This window comes from Castor canadensis, chromosome 1, assembly GCF_047511655.1.
Source record: "Castor canadensis chromosome 1, mCasCan1.hap1v2, whole genome shotgun sequence".
Classification (NCBI taxonomy): domain Eukaryota; kingdom Metazoa; phylum Chordata; class Mammalia; order Rodentia; family Castoridae; genus Castor; species Castor canadensis.
The window spans coordinates 160879412-160896201 of record NC_133386.1 but is presented as its reverse complement, the minus strand read 5'-3'; positions in this window follow the sequence as shown (position 1 = coordinate 160896201).

Genomic DNA, 16790 nt, shown 5'->3' with positions numbered 1-16790 from the left:
AGAATAGGTCTTGTCTTCTAGTAGGTTTTGTATAATTCTTATTGTATTTAGGAATGAAAAAATAGGTATAGCTTTAACTCAAATAAAAAAATATTGTCTCCTGTGTTGGTAAAACTTTTTATCACTGTGACAAATGCCTGAGAGAAAGATTTAAAGGAGGAAAGATATATTTTGGTCATGACTCCATAGGTTTCAGTCCATGATCTCTGGCCCCATCATTGTGGGCCTGTAATGAGCAGAGAGAGAGGCTGTAGTGGAGCAGAGAAGCCTCCCTCATGATGGCCAGGAAGCAGAGAAAGAGGCAGAAAGGGAAAAAGACACATCCTGTTTTTTGACCTACTTTCTCCAAAAAAGCAAAGTGAAGGAAAAAAACTGTACAACATTAAATCAAATTTAAATAAATGATTTAAAGATGATACAAAACTTAATTAGATTTTCATGGTCAGCATGTAGAACATATTATACCACTGAACTGATATTTTTTTCTATTCAAAAGAATATAATATATGTAAAATATATTACTTCTGTGGTGTAATATATTTTAAAGTTTTTCTGAGCTTAAAATGATTTATGATAACTCACATGATTTATAGGGAACATCAGTCTTTTATAATTATTATTATTGTGAAATGAATAGAATAGATGATGAGTCACATGTATTCATTTAAAACATGGCTTGGAAACAGATTAGCAATTAGTTCTACACAAGGTTTATTCTCACTTGAACAAATATGGAAACATAGGATTTATGTCAAATGACAGCATAGATCATCCTCTATATAATTAAATTAATCTATTTTAACATTTGGAAAAATGGTATGTTTTGTATGTTTCAGTTTAGCATAAACTGAAGTGAATTTTAAAGTTATTTTAGGAAATTCTGTGGTAAGATAGTGAATTAGAAGTTTCCTCTGTGCAACTATGAATGAAAAGTCAGGGCAACAAAGGAGAGATTATATTCCCAAGCAAGAAAGAGATGATGCAAAGGAATCAAGAAATAGGTGACAGGTCAGTTAAAAAGAATGGAGAAATAGGTGACACAGGAATGTACAAAACATTCTGAAATCACAGTCTTGGCTCCCAGCTGAGGGTCGGGGGTAGGGTGAGAAGGAGAACTCTAAGCCACAATCACACCTAGTGACAACAGACTGCAGTACTAGCTTCAGAGGAAGCTCACAGTTTTCACATGCCTATAGTAAGTGGGGGGGATTTGGTCAGAGAATTACTGTTCTTGTTTGGCAGGCTAACATTGGAGAAGAAATCCATTTTATTGTTCCCCATACAACAGAGTGTGATAGCCAGGCACCATCTTGAGAGGGGACCCATTGTTTGAGACTAAACTACTCTGGAGACCTGATAACAAGGAATAATCATCAGTCACAAAGCCTGGGGAGACCCTGCCACATGTCTAGGTAGGAAATGGACACAAGAAACAATCATAGAGAGAGGAATGGTTGAAAAGAGACCTGCTGAGAAATGTCAGCCGTGAGCTTGAGCTATGGATGGCACAGTTGTTGGTGACCCTTGCCTTCTGTGACAAGGAATGGCACCAGTCCTTATGTATTACTGCAGAGGCTCTGGGCACCAAGCCCATGGCTGGCAATTGCTTAGACTCCAGTATTGTCTTTCTGGTGTATGTGATTTGCTATAAGGTGGGTCTGAGAACTCTGGCCCAAGTCCAGCAGATCACATGATTTCCCCAGCTTTCTCCCTTTCACATGGTGGCATACTTCTATGACCTATACCCCTTCCTCCAGAAATGGCAGACTCCTACGTTAGAGGATCCTGAAAGAAACTTCTTGAATTCACTGATTTCTTGTTTCTTTTCCTATTGTTACTTTTACCTATTTTAGTATAGTTTTTAATTTTTAAGCCATTTTTCATTTTTAAATTTTTTATCATTTATTCTTATTTTATCTAGTTTTTTTTATTTATTTTATAATCAGATTTTATGTCTTTGCTCTTCCTCAAATTCATTTCTAGTTTCCTTTAAACTTCTTGCTTCTTTCTTTTCCCCTTTCCCTGTCTCCCTTCTTTAATTCATTCTGTTCTTATTATAGGTTTAGCCTTTATTAGTTTTTACCTTCATAAGTCAGCTGCTGGTGGCTCATGCCTATAATCCTAGTTACTCAGGAGACAGAGATCAGGAGGATCATGGTTCAATGCCAACATGGGCAAATAGTTCAAGAGACCCTATCTGAAAAACTCCCATCACAAAAATGGGCTAGCAGAGTAACTCAAGGTGTAGGTCCTGAGTTCAATCCCAGTACCACAAAAAAGTTTTACCTTCATCATTTAGTGTGCCTTGATTTTGCTGCTTTCATTTCTATCATTATTGGTGGTATAGAAGTTGTCTCTGATTGATTTTTATTTTTATATCCAGTTTGTTTAGTTGTAGCCATATGACAGTTTGACTATGACTCTCTGAATGGTACTGAGGAATGAGCCCACAAGTGAAGGCTGTGCAATAAGAAGTCCTCCATATAAAATTGGAGCCAATATCCATCCCAACAGATGCCCAAATTTCAACAAAGAGAAACAGGAAATATGAAAAAGTAAAGTGAGTACAGAATAAATACAGAATGCTGAAAATTACAGAAGAGAAACAACTAGTTAATTATGGAGGAAATGCTATCAGACTAACAGCAGAGTTCTCAATGGAAACCATGAGGGACAAGAGAGTATGAGGGGATGTAATTCAAGTCCCAAAAGAAAATAATTGTCAACCAAGATTACTCTATACAGCAAATTTATCTTTCAAAATCAAAGGAGAAATAAAGATCTTCTATGATAAGCATAAACTTTGCCCAGAAATAAAAGTTTATCACATGACCCAATATCAACAAGATTCTTTGGTCATAAAAATTGGATATTGAGTTAGGATCAAAATAGTGGATGACGTTTTGAAAGGAGAATATTTTGAAAGAAGAAGAATAACTAATTCATGGAGTCCCATAGATTAATAACAATTTTAAATTAATACAAAATTTAGATTCTATTATTCTGGTGAATATTTAATCATCTAAGAAAAAATCTGGTCAAAGGTTGGCAAGGTAGATGAATTCACTTCTTTTGATAGATTTTCCAATAACAGTCACCTTTCTCAATACCAAGAAATGATTATATAACCAGAAGTGATATATAAATTCAATGTAATCTACATCAAAATTCTCATGGAACTCTTTATGGAAGTAGAAAACCCAATCCTAACATTCATAAGGAAGCACAAGACCCAAAATAGCCACATGAGTAAAATCAGCAAAATTGGAGGCATCACAATAGCTGATTTCAAATTATATGACACAGGCATAATAATGAAAACAGCATGGTGCTGGCATAAAAATAGACATGCAGATGAATGATCTAGAATAGAAAACCCATAAATAAACCTAAATCAGCTATTTGATTTTTGACAAAGATCACAAAAACATACATTTGGGAGAGAAAGACATCTTCTTTCCAAAGTGTTATAGGAAAAACAGATATCCACATGTAGAAGTTTGAAACCATGTCTTTTGCCCTGTACAAAAATCAACTTAAAATGGATCAAAGACCTTAATGTAAGACCTGAAACTGTAAAACTATTAGGGAAACACTTCAAGTTACAGACAAAGGCAATGACTTTCAGATTGGGACTTGAATAACTCAGGAAATAACAATGACTGGCACATGTGATTGTGTGAAATTAAAAAGCTTCTTCATAGCAAAGGAAACAATGTACGAGAGTGAAGAGACAGCCCACAGAATGGAGGAAAATCTTTTCCTGTTCTTCATACGACAGGAAATCAATATCCAGAATATATAAAGAACTCAAAAAATTGAAAACTAAGCGATGAAATAGCTCAGTTAATAAATGGCCAAATGAACTGAAAAGACATTCAAAAGAAGTACAAATAGCCAATAAACACATACAAAAAAATTTCAACTTCTGTAGTCATCAAGGAAATGCCTATCAAAACTATATGGAGATCGCCTCTCACTCCAGTCAGTCAGAATAGCGATCACCAAGAAAATCAGAAACAACAAATGCTGGTGAGGGTGCAGGAGAAAAGACACACTTGTTAGGAATTTAGTCAGACCAGGATAGAGGTTACTAAAAAATACAAAAAAATATAACTACCATATGATCCAGCTTTACCATTCCTGGGTATATTCCCAAAGGAGTCAGTCACTGTATAGTATAGAAAAGAGCACACTCATATTTATTGTGGTACTATTCACAATAGTCAAATTATGGAATCAGCCCAGGTGCCAATCAATAGATGAATGAATAAAGAAAATGTGGTATATAAGCACAATGGATTATTAATCACCCATAAAGAAGAACAAAACCATATGGTTTGCAGGAAAATGGTTGAAACTGGAGATCAATGTATAAGCATAATAACCTAGACACTGAATGACAATTATTGTGTTTTTTCTCATATGCACAATCTAAAACTTTTAAAAGACATACAAGAAGAAGGAGGACTATTTGGGAAGAAGTTAAGAGGGGAGAGGGAACAAGGGAGGGCAGAGAGATGTGATATTATCAAAGTATTTATATATATGTATGAAACTGTCACAATGAAATCCATTTTTTGTATAGTTAATATGCACAAATAATTAATAGAATCTAAAAAAGAACAAAGCTCAAAGCCAAACAACTAAAATCAAAATTATTTGATGTGATACTTTGGTATTTGTATAAGATATTAAAGTTTTAACTGGGCTATTAATAGATTTTTAGCCTTGCCTCATAGCATATATTGGATTGTGATTTAATTATGTGTTTAAGAAAAAGGAGGGAGTTTTACTTTGGAATGAAATATTAAGAAGAACTAACACAGGACGAGTACATATTCTTGAAATATATTTCCAGAAACTTAACACAAATACTAGAAAATAGTTTTGGATTGGGTTTTGGGAAGGAAAAATCCTTTTATAAGAAAGAAGTTGATGGAAAAGGTCATGAACATACTGTGATTGTTTTTGGTGTTGTCATGAAGTTTTCTTAGGTTGAGGTAGGTTTATATAATTTCCAGTGGGAAGAGAGGTTAAAATCCATGAGAGAAGTCACTCTTTAAAAATACTTGTGTAAATGACAAGGGGAGAGCACATATGGGAGATATGAGAATAGGTAGAAAACCCAAAACATGAAAGCGGTTGATGTCTTCACTCCAGAGGAACTAATACAGAAACCTTAAAGCGACCAGAGGTCAACAAGAGAAGGGAATCAGGAACCAGTATAAAGATCAGTTAGAGATGAATCAACATGGGTCATAACACATGGGTACATGAAAGCAATGCTAGGAATCTCTCTGTACAGCTATCCTTAACTCAACTAGCAAAAACGCTTTGTCTTCCTTATTATGCTTATGTCTTCTCTTCAACAAAATTAGAGATAAGGGCAGAACAGGTTCTGCCTGGAAGTGAGTGGGGAGGGGGGAAAGAGTGGGGGAGGGAGACGGGGGAGAAATGACCTAAACAATGTATGCACATGTGAATAAATGAATAATAAGAAATTAAAAGAAAATAAAAAGTGTAATGCCAAGAAGAAAGAAAGAAATACTTGTGTAAATTGAGCACAGTGGCTCAATTTACACAAGTAAATTTAAAATTTAAAAGTAGTTGTAATAACAACTACTTGGGAGGTGGAGATCAGGATTGAGACCAGACCAGGAAAAAAAGTTAAGAAAACCTCACCTCAATTAATAAGCTAGTGATGACAGTGTGCCTATGATCCCAGCATAAGAGGCTGTAGGTAAGAGGATTGAGGTCTGAGGTCAGACTGTGCAAAAATGTGAGACTTTACCAGAAAAATAACTAAAGCAATGAAGGGCTGGAGATGTGGTTCAAGTGATAAAGTACCTGCTTACCGAGTTTAATCCCAGTATTAGTATTAAAAAAATTGCCAGCAGAAAGGATTTTTAAAGATTATTTAAAGAAGCCATTAAAATGACTGCATAAGAAGTCATTAAAAAAGATGTATTTGTTATGAACTTTTCATACAGATGTCATTGAAAAATATGTAGTAGAAATATGGTATATTAATTACCCAGTTTTGTATTATTATAAACAAACTTTTGGCTATGGTACAAAGCAGGTTTAAATAAAGAAGTGTTTTGAGAAGAAATAATGTAAATTAATTAGATTCTCTTGAGTCATGATCCTATTGAATGAAAGAAAACAGGAACTTCAGACACTTAGGTTTGAATTTTTCTAATATTAACTATCTTTTGTAAGACATTTTGCATATTTGTTTTCCTTTTATTAATACAAACTGTGTGCAAGTCATTACTTACAGACAGTTCTGCCATGAAGGAAGTGGCCACTTTAGCTAGCAAAAAACCTATCACATGACCCATTGTCATCAAGATCCATTCTTCATAAAAATTGGATATTGTGTTAGGATTTAAATAGTGGATGACATTTTGAAAGGAGAATACTTTGGAAGATGAAGAATGACTGGTTTATGGAATCACTATAGATTTATAACATGATTTTAAATTAATAGAAAATTGAGATTCTACTATTCTGGCTGATATTTAATCATCTAATTAAAAAAACTGTTCAATGGTTGGTAAGGTTGGATGAATTCTCTTCTTTTATATATTTTCAATAAGTCACCTTTCTCAAGACCAAGACACCAATTTCCTATGTAATTCTCACTTAAAGTTCTAAAAATTTGATAGTTCTAGAAGAACAAATGTTCTGTACACTAGGCAAATGATCTGCAAGCTTAGGATGTATGCTTTTATTTATTAAATACAAATGCTGATGTTGTTAGTGTTGGGTTATTAAATTTAAGCTAGTTTACCCCTAACTGTATATTAAATCTAAAACATATTTGTCATTAGCAAAATATTTCTCTTGTATTTAAATACCAAAAACATAACAAACACATGGATATGCTCAATTGAGACAGTATTTCAAGTATCTTTGATAATTCTTAAATGTTATGGTATTTACAGAAATCAGTCATTTTTCAAAGATGAAATTGAAAATTGTATATGTTTGGAGAAAAGAAAATTATTTTGACACAACTCCTTTTAAAGCAATGCATTCAGCAACTCATAATATGGAATAAATTATGCAAGCAATTTCCCCAAACAAATATTAGAAGCACTGAACTTTTATAAATTGGACCAAGCCAAGACTGTTGGGCATGTTAGAAAAAAATACAGGTTGTTTGACAAAATGTTACAATTGGAATAAAAAGAGTAAAGGATGTCCAAGATGTATTACTACTTACAACTATATGTGAATCTATGTGTTTCTCAAAACAAAGCCTTAATTTAGAAATATTTGATTAATAAAATTCATTTTCATAAGAAAAGAGCCCAGGTTCAGTAAAATACAAAGAGCTTGCAATACATTTTTCCGTTGTTCTATTCATGTACATGCATTCCTTTAAATTATTTTAAGTTCTATTTTTAGAATTTGTATTCCCCAGCAGCTCCCTGCTATTTCAACTCATTTCTGCTGCACTATGGGTGCAATGGGAACCTTGCTCCCTGTATGTTGCACTCAGTTTCTGTTCTCTTGGCAGTCACATTCCATGTTTTCGACAGGAAACATGGTAAAACAAATGAGGCATTCACCTTCAACAAAACATTTAAGGGGCACCAAATGGTTCAGCCAAGATGAATAGTATTTGAGTGGATGATTTTTTTATATATGTAAATGAATGTAGAGGTAGCTGTAGTGGAAAAGACCTCTGGGAAAGATATGAGCCCTCCAACTTTCCCAGAAAGTAAATTTGTAAAATTTATATATGTTCTTAATGCTATTAAAGATTAAGTGGTAAATAGAAAAGTGAATTTTCATTAATCATATTATTTTGATAAACACATATTATAGAGCAAGTGACTAACAGTGAAAATTATCCAAAGGAGTGGTTCTCTCTGTTTTCTTCAGAAGAGTATGTGTCTCTTTTTGTTAACGGCCACATTCTCTTCTGTGGTAATGATTTCTACCACTGTGGCCTCCTTATGACAGCATATATATAGAAGCCTTTTGGTTCTTTCCTTTGGCACTGAAGACATGTGACTCCAGTATGAGAATTTAATATCAAGCCCTGTCTTCCCTTCCAACTCAATAATTGCATTGCATAGATGTATTATTGCTTACAATCCACATTGTTTCAAGTTCAGCTGCTGAAACTGGCAGGACACATTTCTCCTTGTCATTTTCTCCAGGTATTGCTCATGGCTTTTGGAGGTGTCAAATAACTGGATGCGTGAATTCAGATAAGTTAGTGAGTATATATGTCCATGAAGAGGGAATAAGCATTTGTATTATCAACACATTCTTGTTTATGTAGGTTTAGAACTTAAGGGCAGTGATAGGCTCAGTTTCTCTCCTCCATCTCCTTACCCTGACATCTTTTTCCACGATTTCCTTCCCTGCTGACTGGGTAGGTTTTAAAGACACATTTCCATGTTTTGAGTTAGGTCTGTCTCCTTGTATTATCAGTAAAGAAATTATGCTACTTGGTTTAGTTTGTGCTTTTCTTAGTAACAAAGACTCTGTACTTTTAGTACAGAATAATAGCAGCAGTAAATGTAATGAATCTCCTCATTCTTTTATTTCAAGGAATCATGAGGAGTGAGATAAGCTTGAACATTTTTACTTACCACCTATTTATGCAAAGTGTGCTGATTTCATTTTTCATGTAAACACCAGTGGGGATTTTGATGATTTTCTCATGAACTAAAGCCTTACTAGACACAGATACAGCTACTGATGACAAAAATTTAAGCATTACTAGAGATTAACACAAAATCTTGCCCTGTAAACCTATAAATCCTTACTTACAATGACACAAATAAATCTGTGTGTCTTAAGTATAAAATAAACATGGCTAGAATAGAAGTTATATTTGCAGGACCATAATAAATAATTTAAAAGGAATACAATAAAGCATAAAGCTTATACAAATAAAACATGCATATTTAGGAGTTGTTTTAAATAAAGTACTGTTACAAAGATAGAATCTCTCCATAAAAGAAAAGATTGTGGAATGCCATAAGCAATGCTGTTTTCTATTAGCATTCTTACTTTAGGAAATTATTCTTTAATTTATATGGATGATATGAAAAGTTAATGATCTCTGATTTACTGCTTTGAGTTTGTTCCATGCACACAGAAAAATCATATTCATACCTACTTCCTATGAAACAACCTAACAGCATTCATTGTAAAAGAAATGTTTTACCTGAATTTGAGTTTCAAAAAATGAATAAATTATAAACAGATGGAATAAGATTTATATCCAATTCTCCAAAAATCTATTTAAGTAAATATTAATTACTCATGTGTTTTAATTCTATGTGACAGAAAAACATGTAATTATATTTAAAGGACACCCTTTGCTAGGAGAGCCAAGACATAAATTTATTAAAATTTAAATAGTAATCAATAATGGATGGAATTAACATAGAATAAAGTGGATGTAACAACAAAATAAAATAAATGGTATAGACAATAAGAACTATGACCTTAGAGAGGATGATATTCTCATGGGCACCAGGCATCCTAGGATATATATTGCTTATGGCATCTAATGTCTTACTTTTCTTGGATTCTTTCACAAATGTCTTCAGTATTTCCTCAACTAACTAACAAAAACATACACATAGATAGGAGATTAAAAATTTGCATAAATATGCACATATTATATAGATATATATAATTTTACCACAGATGGATACACAGAACATGGTAGGCAGAAAGATGATAGATAGATAGATAGATAGATAGATAGATAGATAGATAGATAGATAGATAAGCTGACAGTAGTGACTTTTTTAAAAAGGGGGCAATCCCTCTCCTATCTATGAGGTGAGGGGATAGAGCTGAAGCTCAGAGACAAAAGACTCCAAGTACTAAGGGAATGAAGGATCTATGAGGATTTGCTGATGTTAGTGGACATTTCAAAGCTTATCATCTACACTGAGCTTTCCATGGTACTAAAGTTCTACCTTTCCTTTTTGAGTTGTGAAAGCCAGATTGAGGTTGGGAGGAAGAAAAAAGGCAAAACCTGGGACTTGGGGGAGGATATCTGCCACATCCGGTGTGATCCTGAAGAATAGTCTTGGGACATAGTAGGATCTCAATCAATATTTAAATGATAAGTGATGCAGGATTGCTGGAAGATAATTTATCCATCTGTTGTTTTCTTCCACCCAGATGAGGCTGTTTTGGACCCTGGCTCCAGGAAGACTGTGCTGTCTGAGCAGTTCCTAAAAGACAGATGAGTTCTACCTCTTTGTTAACACACTGGATCAATCATAAGAGAGCCAGAGTCCTCTTCTTCTTTCATTGTATCCCAGGAGATTGTATGCTTTTATGGGAGAAATTCTGCACTAGGACTTAAATATTGGTATGCTGGTCCCTGCATAATACTGACTTACTGTGTAAACTTGGGAAGGTAACTTACCCTTAGAGCTTCAGTTTCCCCTGGCAATATTGCATTGGTCAGCTTTCTGTTGTATGATGAATGTCTTGACATTATTGATTTATAAAAGAAAAAGTTTATTTAGCTCTCAGTTTTGGAGGTTCCAGTCCATGATCAAATGGTTCCATTGCTTTGGTCCTCTGGAAGTGGTGCAAGATAGCAATGATGAGAACATAAGGCAGACAAAACCACTTACATCAAGAGCCAGGGAGTAGAAAAGAAAGGAAGAGGAAGGGGCCAGAATCTCAAATCATTAGTGCACCCCCATGACCAAACGACCTCTCTAAATGTCCACAACATCTCCTAATATTGTTACTCTGGGAAACAAGCCTTTTACACATGAACCTTTGGGGAACATTCAACATCCAAATTATAGCAATAATTATCTTTGCTCTTATAGGGTTATTGCAAGATTAAATGAGCTAATGAATTGAAAGAGCTTTGCAGATCATAACACGTATAAATGGGTATCTGATGATAGTGATACCCATGTATGGAATTCAAGATAAGATAAAGTCTTAAGCTGGCAAAATATGTAACCTTTTGAGGGCAGAGCATGTGAATGGTTCCTCTCTGTATCCCCAAAGGACCCAGTAATGGCAGTTTATAGATGCTGAATAAATCATTTTCTCTCTCTATTAATTTTGGGGATTTTGCCTTGTCTTCCATATTTTAAATCATTGCATGACTGTGTCTAGCCATCATGTCCAGTCCTCTTAATCTGAAAATTTGTGTCTTGGTTTTGCTTTGAAAATAATTTCTCTATTACATTTTGATATTATCCTTAAATATTTTTCTTTCATATTTTCTGTCTTCTGGGTTTTGCCCAAATGTTGAAGCAATACATTGGTATATTCATATGAACAAAGAACCAAGAATATACTCCCCATGGCTTTTTGTCACTATTTAATTTACAGTTTTCCAGTATAGTGAATTTCACCACTTCTCATATAATATGTATGAAAATAGGTTCTACTGGAGTTTCTCATTTTTCTTAGAGATGGACACACAGAGAGGCTGTGCTTTAGAGGAGGGGCCCTGTATCCCACTTTTCTGCTTTTATATAATGTATATTAAAATAGCCTTGGGCATGACATAAAAACCAAGAGGACTAAGGACCCAAACTAACTGAATTTTGAGGACAACTAAACAAGGAATTGACAAAGAATATCAATAGTAAGACTTACCAACTTTTTAGGAAAATGGAATTGGGATTTGGGGAAAAATTGTTTTTATGAACTCTAAGGATATTAGGGTCAGCATGGCCCCTCTCCACTGGGGAAGAAGATACCATTGGTCCTGGTCTAGACATTCTGAGTAAAACAGACTAAGCATTGTCTGCACCTAATATTAAATGAATATATGAAGCCCCTTCATTCAAAAATTACTAGGAATTCCAGAACAGTCACAGCAGAACATTGGATCAAGCATGCTACCTTTCTGACATAGGGGTCTGTGCAACTACAAATATTAGAAATTTATAAAGCTGGCCTTGACTCGGAGCTTCCACTGCTACTGGTCCCTCACAAGAAAGGCATTTTTTTTTTCTTGGACACATAACAAACTTAGTCTTATGAGGCAAATTATCACCCCCAAATCTGGAGAGACTAATTAATCCACAACAATATAGCCAATATCTACTGACATGGAGCAGAAGCTTCTAGAACCACACACCAGATGGAACACCCAACGGGTAATTTTGATGAATTGCTAGAGGGCAAGTATGAAATAGCATGAGATTGGGAATCCACTGAGGACCCCAGTCCTTATATCCAGTAATCCAGCAGCTCTCATAGTGAAGATCAGTAGAAAGATCCAATTTGAGATCTAGAAGAGGAGGGGAAGCATAATCTTTGTGAAATATGACAGGTAATGTCTCTATCACATGGCCTATGTTTTTTTTTTTTCATTTTTCTTTTATTATTCATATGTGCATACAAGGCTTGGTTCATTTCTCCCCCCTGCCCCCACCCCCTCCCTTACCACCCACTCCGCCCCCTCCCTCTCCGCCCCCTCAATACCCAGCAGAAACTATTTTGACATGGCCTATGTTTTACAGGAAAGGACTTTGCTAAGGCCTGAAGTCAATTGAGAAATGATATTTGGTTTCAAAGAATGCATTTGACAAAAATCAGCAACCATTCAAGATGAAGTCTCTCAAGCAAGTCAGCAAAAGAGAGGTACTTCCTAAAAATGAGTAAAGTACATTTATAAAAAGCCTACAATTAATATTATACCTTATGGTGAGAAAATAAACACTTTCTCCCTAAGATTAAAAACAAGGAAAGAATATCTTTTCTCACCACTCACTCCTATTCAATTTAGTACTGAAACTCCCACCTAGTGCATAAGACAAGAAAAAGCACCAAACAGTATACCTTTTGGAAAGGAATAAATAAAACTGTCTTATTTTCAGATGAAATGATTGTGTAGAGAGTCCCTCCAGTACCATAAAAATCCTCCAGGAAATAAAAAGTAAATACAGCAAGACTGTACGATTCAGGGTCAATATATAAAAGTCAATTGTTAGCCATTCTGACTGGTGTGAGATGGAATTGCAATGCACTTTTATGTGCATTTCTTTGATAGCAAATATATAAACATTTTTTCATGTATTTATTGGCCATCTGTACTTCTTTTGAGGATGTGGGGGGAAAGGAACTTTTATACACTGTTCATGGAAATGTAAATTATTTCAGTCACTATGGAAATCATTGTGGAGGTTTCTCAAAAAAATATAAATAGAACTACCATAAAATCCAGCTATCCCACTCGTGGATTCATACCTAAAGGTAGAAAGAGCTGCACACTGTGTTTATTGTGGCACTATTCACAATAGCCAAGTTATGGAATGAGCCCAGGTGCCCAAAAACAGATGAATGAAAAAAGAAAGTGTGGTATATATACACAATGGAGTATTATTACTTCATAGAGAAGAATAAAATTATGTTGCTTTGAGGAAAATGGATGGAACTAAAGAGCTTCAAATTAAGCTAAATAAGCCAGACTCAGAAAGACAAATATCATGTTTTCTCTCATATGCAGAATCTAGACATTTTTTTTCAAAAGAAAAAGGTGTGGAAACAGAAGGGTTACTATTTTGGAAAAAAAAAGGGGACCAGTGTAAGGATGAAGAAGGAACAAAATAATGTGAGAATATGGCCAAAGTATACTAGTGTGAAATTGTCATAAAGAAATCCATTATTCTGTAAAATTAATACACACTAATAAAAAATGCAAACAAAATTGTTTTCCTATATTATATTGTATTAGCCAAGGGTCTCCTAACAAAGAGAACACATGCACATATATTTTATGTACCTACACACACAAAATTGACTACCACAATTATGAAAGCTGAGTAATTCCACAATATACTGTCTACAAGCTGGAAAGCCAGGAAGACATGAGCATGAAGGTAGAGGATATGGGTTGCAGGCATAAATTCAAAGGCCCAAGGGCCAGGAACTCCAATTGCCATGAACAGAAGAGTATCGATGGCCCAGACCAAATATGTGCAGCAAGGGCTGATGTACTCAGTGGTAGCATGCATACCTGGCAGTACTCAACACTATCGAGGACATCAAAAAGAAAGTTGGATGAACTGTCCCAATCAAATGGAGCCTGAAGCGACATGCGGATAAAATAATGGGGAATCCTGAATGGGATTTGAGAGAACCCAAAGGACATTAGATAAAAACCAAGAATATAAGAATAAAATGTGGGTTTTATTTAATAACAATGTGTCAGTACTGATTCATTAAGTCTGAAAAATATACTGTATTAATGCTGGATGTTAGTTATAGGGAAATTTGGGGTATGGCTTATTTAGGATCCCTCTGCACTGTGTTTGCAGTTTTTCTCTGAGTAAAGCTAGGCTAAAATAAAAAGGTCATTTTTTAAAAGGAGGTCTTTTGAATCGATTTTTCTAAACAAAATCAATTACCTTATAGGTGATTTTTATTTTGTTAGCATTAGCATTTCTATAGGAAAAAAATCCTCATTAGAGGTTTTATTTAAAGCACCTATGGAAACTACTGGCCAATTCTTCTTTTATTTATTTATTTTGGAGGTACTGAGGTCTGAATTTAGGACCTTACACTTTTTAGGAGGGTGTTCCACAATTTGATTCACTCTACCAGCTCAGTTCGAGATAGAAAATCACGAACTATTTGCCCCAGCTTGCTCCTGACCTCTACCTCCTGAATAGCTAAGATAACAGGTGAGCCACCAGTGCCTGGCTGGTCAATTCCTTATTCAAAACATTAACAAATTTTTCATTATATATTATTGATTGCAAACTTGACAGCATATTGTTCTGTGTCAAGTTAAAAAATAACCAGAATGAAATATTTGCTGAGGGCTTTGAGTATACAGAAATTGGTTATTTCAGCTAATAATAAATTTGCAATGATTACTGTTGGCAAAATTCATTAGTTCATTGACCAAATATGGGAAAATGCCTTGTTTTTCTTCCTGAAAGGTTTTACACATTCTGCCAGCCTTTATAGATAAACTGGGTTAAAATGCCAAGTAAATACCAAGACTGACACAATATAGAAAAATCTATATTTAACTTTGCTCGCAGTATAGATGTTTTCAAAGTATTTGTTTTGTATCTTCCTAAAATTGGCCATCTGTGAAAAACTAATAAACTGTTTCATAAAACATTTTTAAAAGAATTGTCACTAATTAGCTAGCTTAATGCTAAAAGTCATGCATCTAATTTTTGAAACTATTGACTTAAGACTCAATTCTTCCAAAAGCTTTCTACTTTATTATAACCATACTTTAAAATGTTAAGATGTAAAATTTTGAAATAAGTAATGAAAAATTACAATGTAAAACTTTGATATTACAAAAATGGTATAAAATGATTGCAAAAACTTGTTTTGTTTCTAGTGTACCTTAGGACAGATTAGACTGATAATATATAGGCAAATTAAATGTTTTCCATTTTCAGCTTCAGTATCCTAAAATTGTTCTCCCTTCCTTGAGAAGAATAGCACAGTAGATAACTCATGCATATGAAATTATTCCTTGTAGCTATTGTACTCTGTTCTAGAATGAAGATAAAATCTGCAGTCTTTGTGAGAAGCTGTGCACACATGTCCAGGAATCTTCAGCAGGTCCATCTCCCATTGCAGCACAAAGGCTACAGCAGCAAGGCTATTTATGCATGCTGGCAAGATCAAGACTTCCAGGCCTGTATACAAAAATGCAGTTGAGTAAAATCAAACTTTTAGAACTTTTTTTCTAAACCTGGATATTTATTACTGTATAAAGAACTGGTAACTGTGTAATTATGTGTGTAGGTACCTATTTTATTCCAGTGAACATCTACATCCAGATCCAGTATACTTCTTAATAGGAAGAGAGATAGCAAAGAAAGAGTTAACACCTGTCTTTTGAAGATTTACCTTTTATACTTAATATACAATATATAAGCCTCTACTTATACCTAAGCATAATTTTTCTGTTCTAAAAATACTCCTTGTTTAAGAAATTAAGAAACAATAATCATAAGTATTCATGAGAAGCTACTGAGATTTCATCTCTCAGAAAGATGCCTATGAATAATATACAAATATGAGAAATGATTCCTGTCTTTGTGGGCTTATATAATGTTTAGAAATGTAAACTTAATAGCCAAATCAAAAATGAATGCTCCAAAATATAATTTTGTTGTAAGGGATCCTGAGAACAAAGGACAGGAAATTTTGAATTAGACATTTGAGTCTAATACTCAACATGATGAAAGAAACAACTTGAGCTAATTAACCTTTCTGAGTACACAGTTTTTTCTTTGATACAGAAGTGATATGGTTGCTATTACTTTGGACATTGTCTTGAAATACCATTGAGCATCCACATAAAGACTGTGAAGTGGTTTCACCCACTTTCATTTACTTCAGATACCACAAATACATTCGAATCAACAGGAGACCTATTGTATTCCATGACCAAGCAAGAAATATTGCTTTTGTGGAGACACTATCTTTATTCTACAAAGTACAGATACTTTTATTGATTTAAAAAAACTTGAGAAAAGTAAATAATCAATTAATAATTTTTAAATAATAAATTAAAATATGACCAGAAGTCCTAGTTACCATTTCAAATATATTTCAAAATGTTGTATCAGGAATCAAAGCAAAACTCTATATATTGAGAATCATATGATTACACTTACTTTTTAAGTTTTTATAATGATTTTATTCAAACTAAAAACAATATAGTAAGTTTTCTTGGGACCACAACAAGAAAAGAATTAAGACCTAGAACTATGGAGAAAGGAAACTATCAAAGGGTAGAGTAGATGAAGACAAAATTGCTATTGTATTGAACA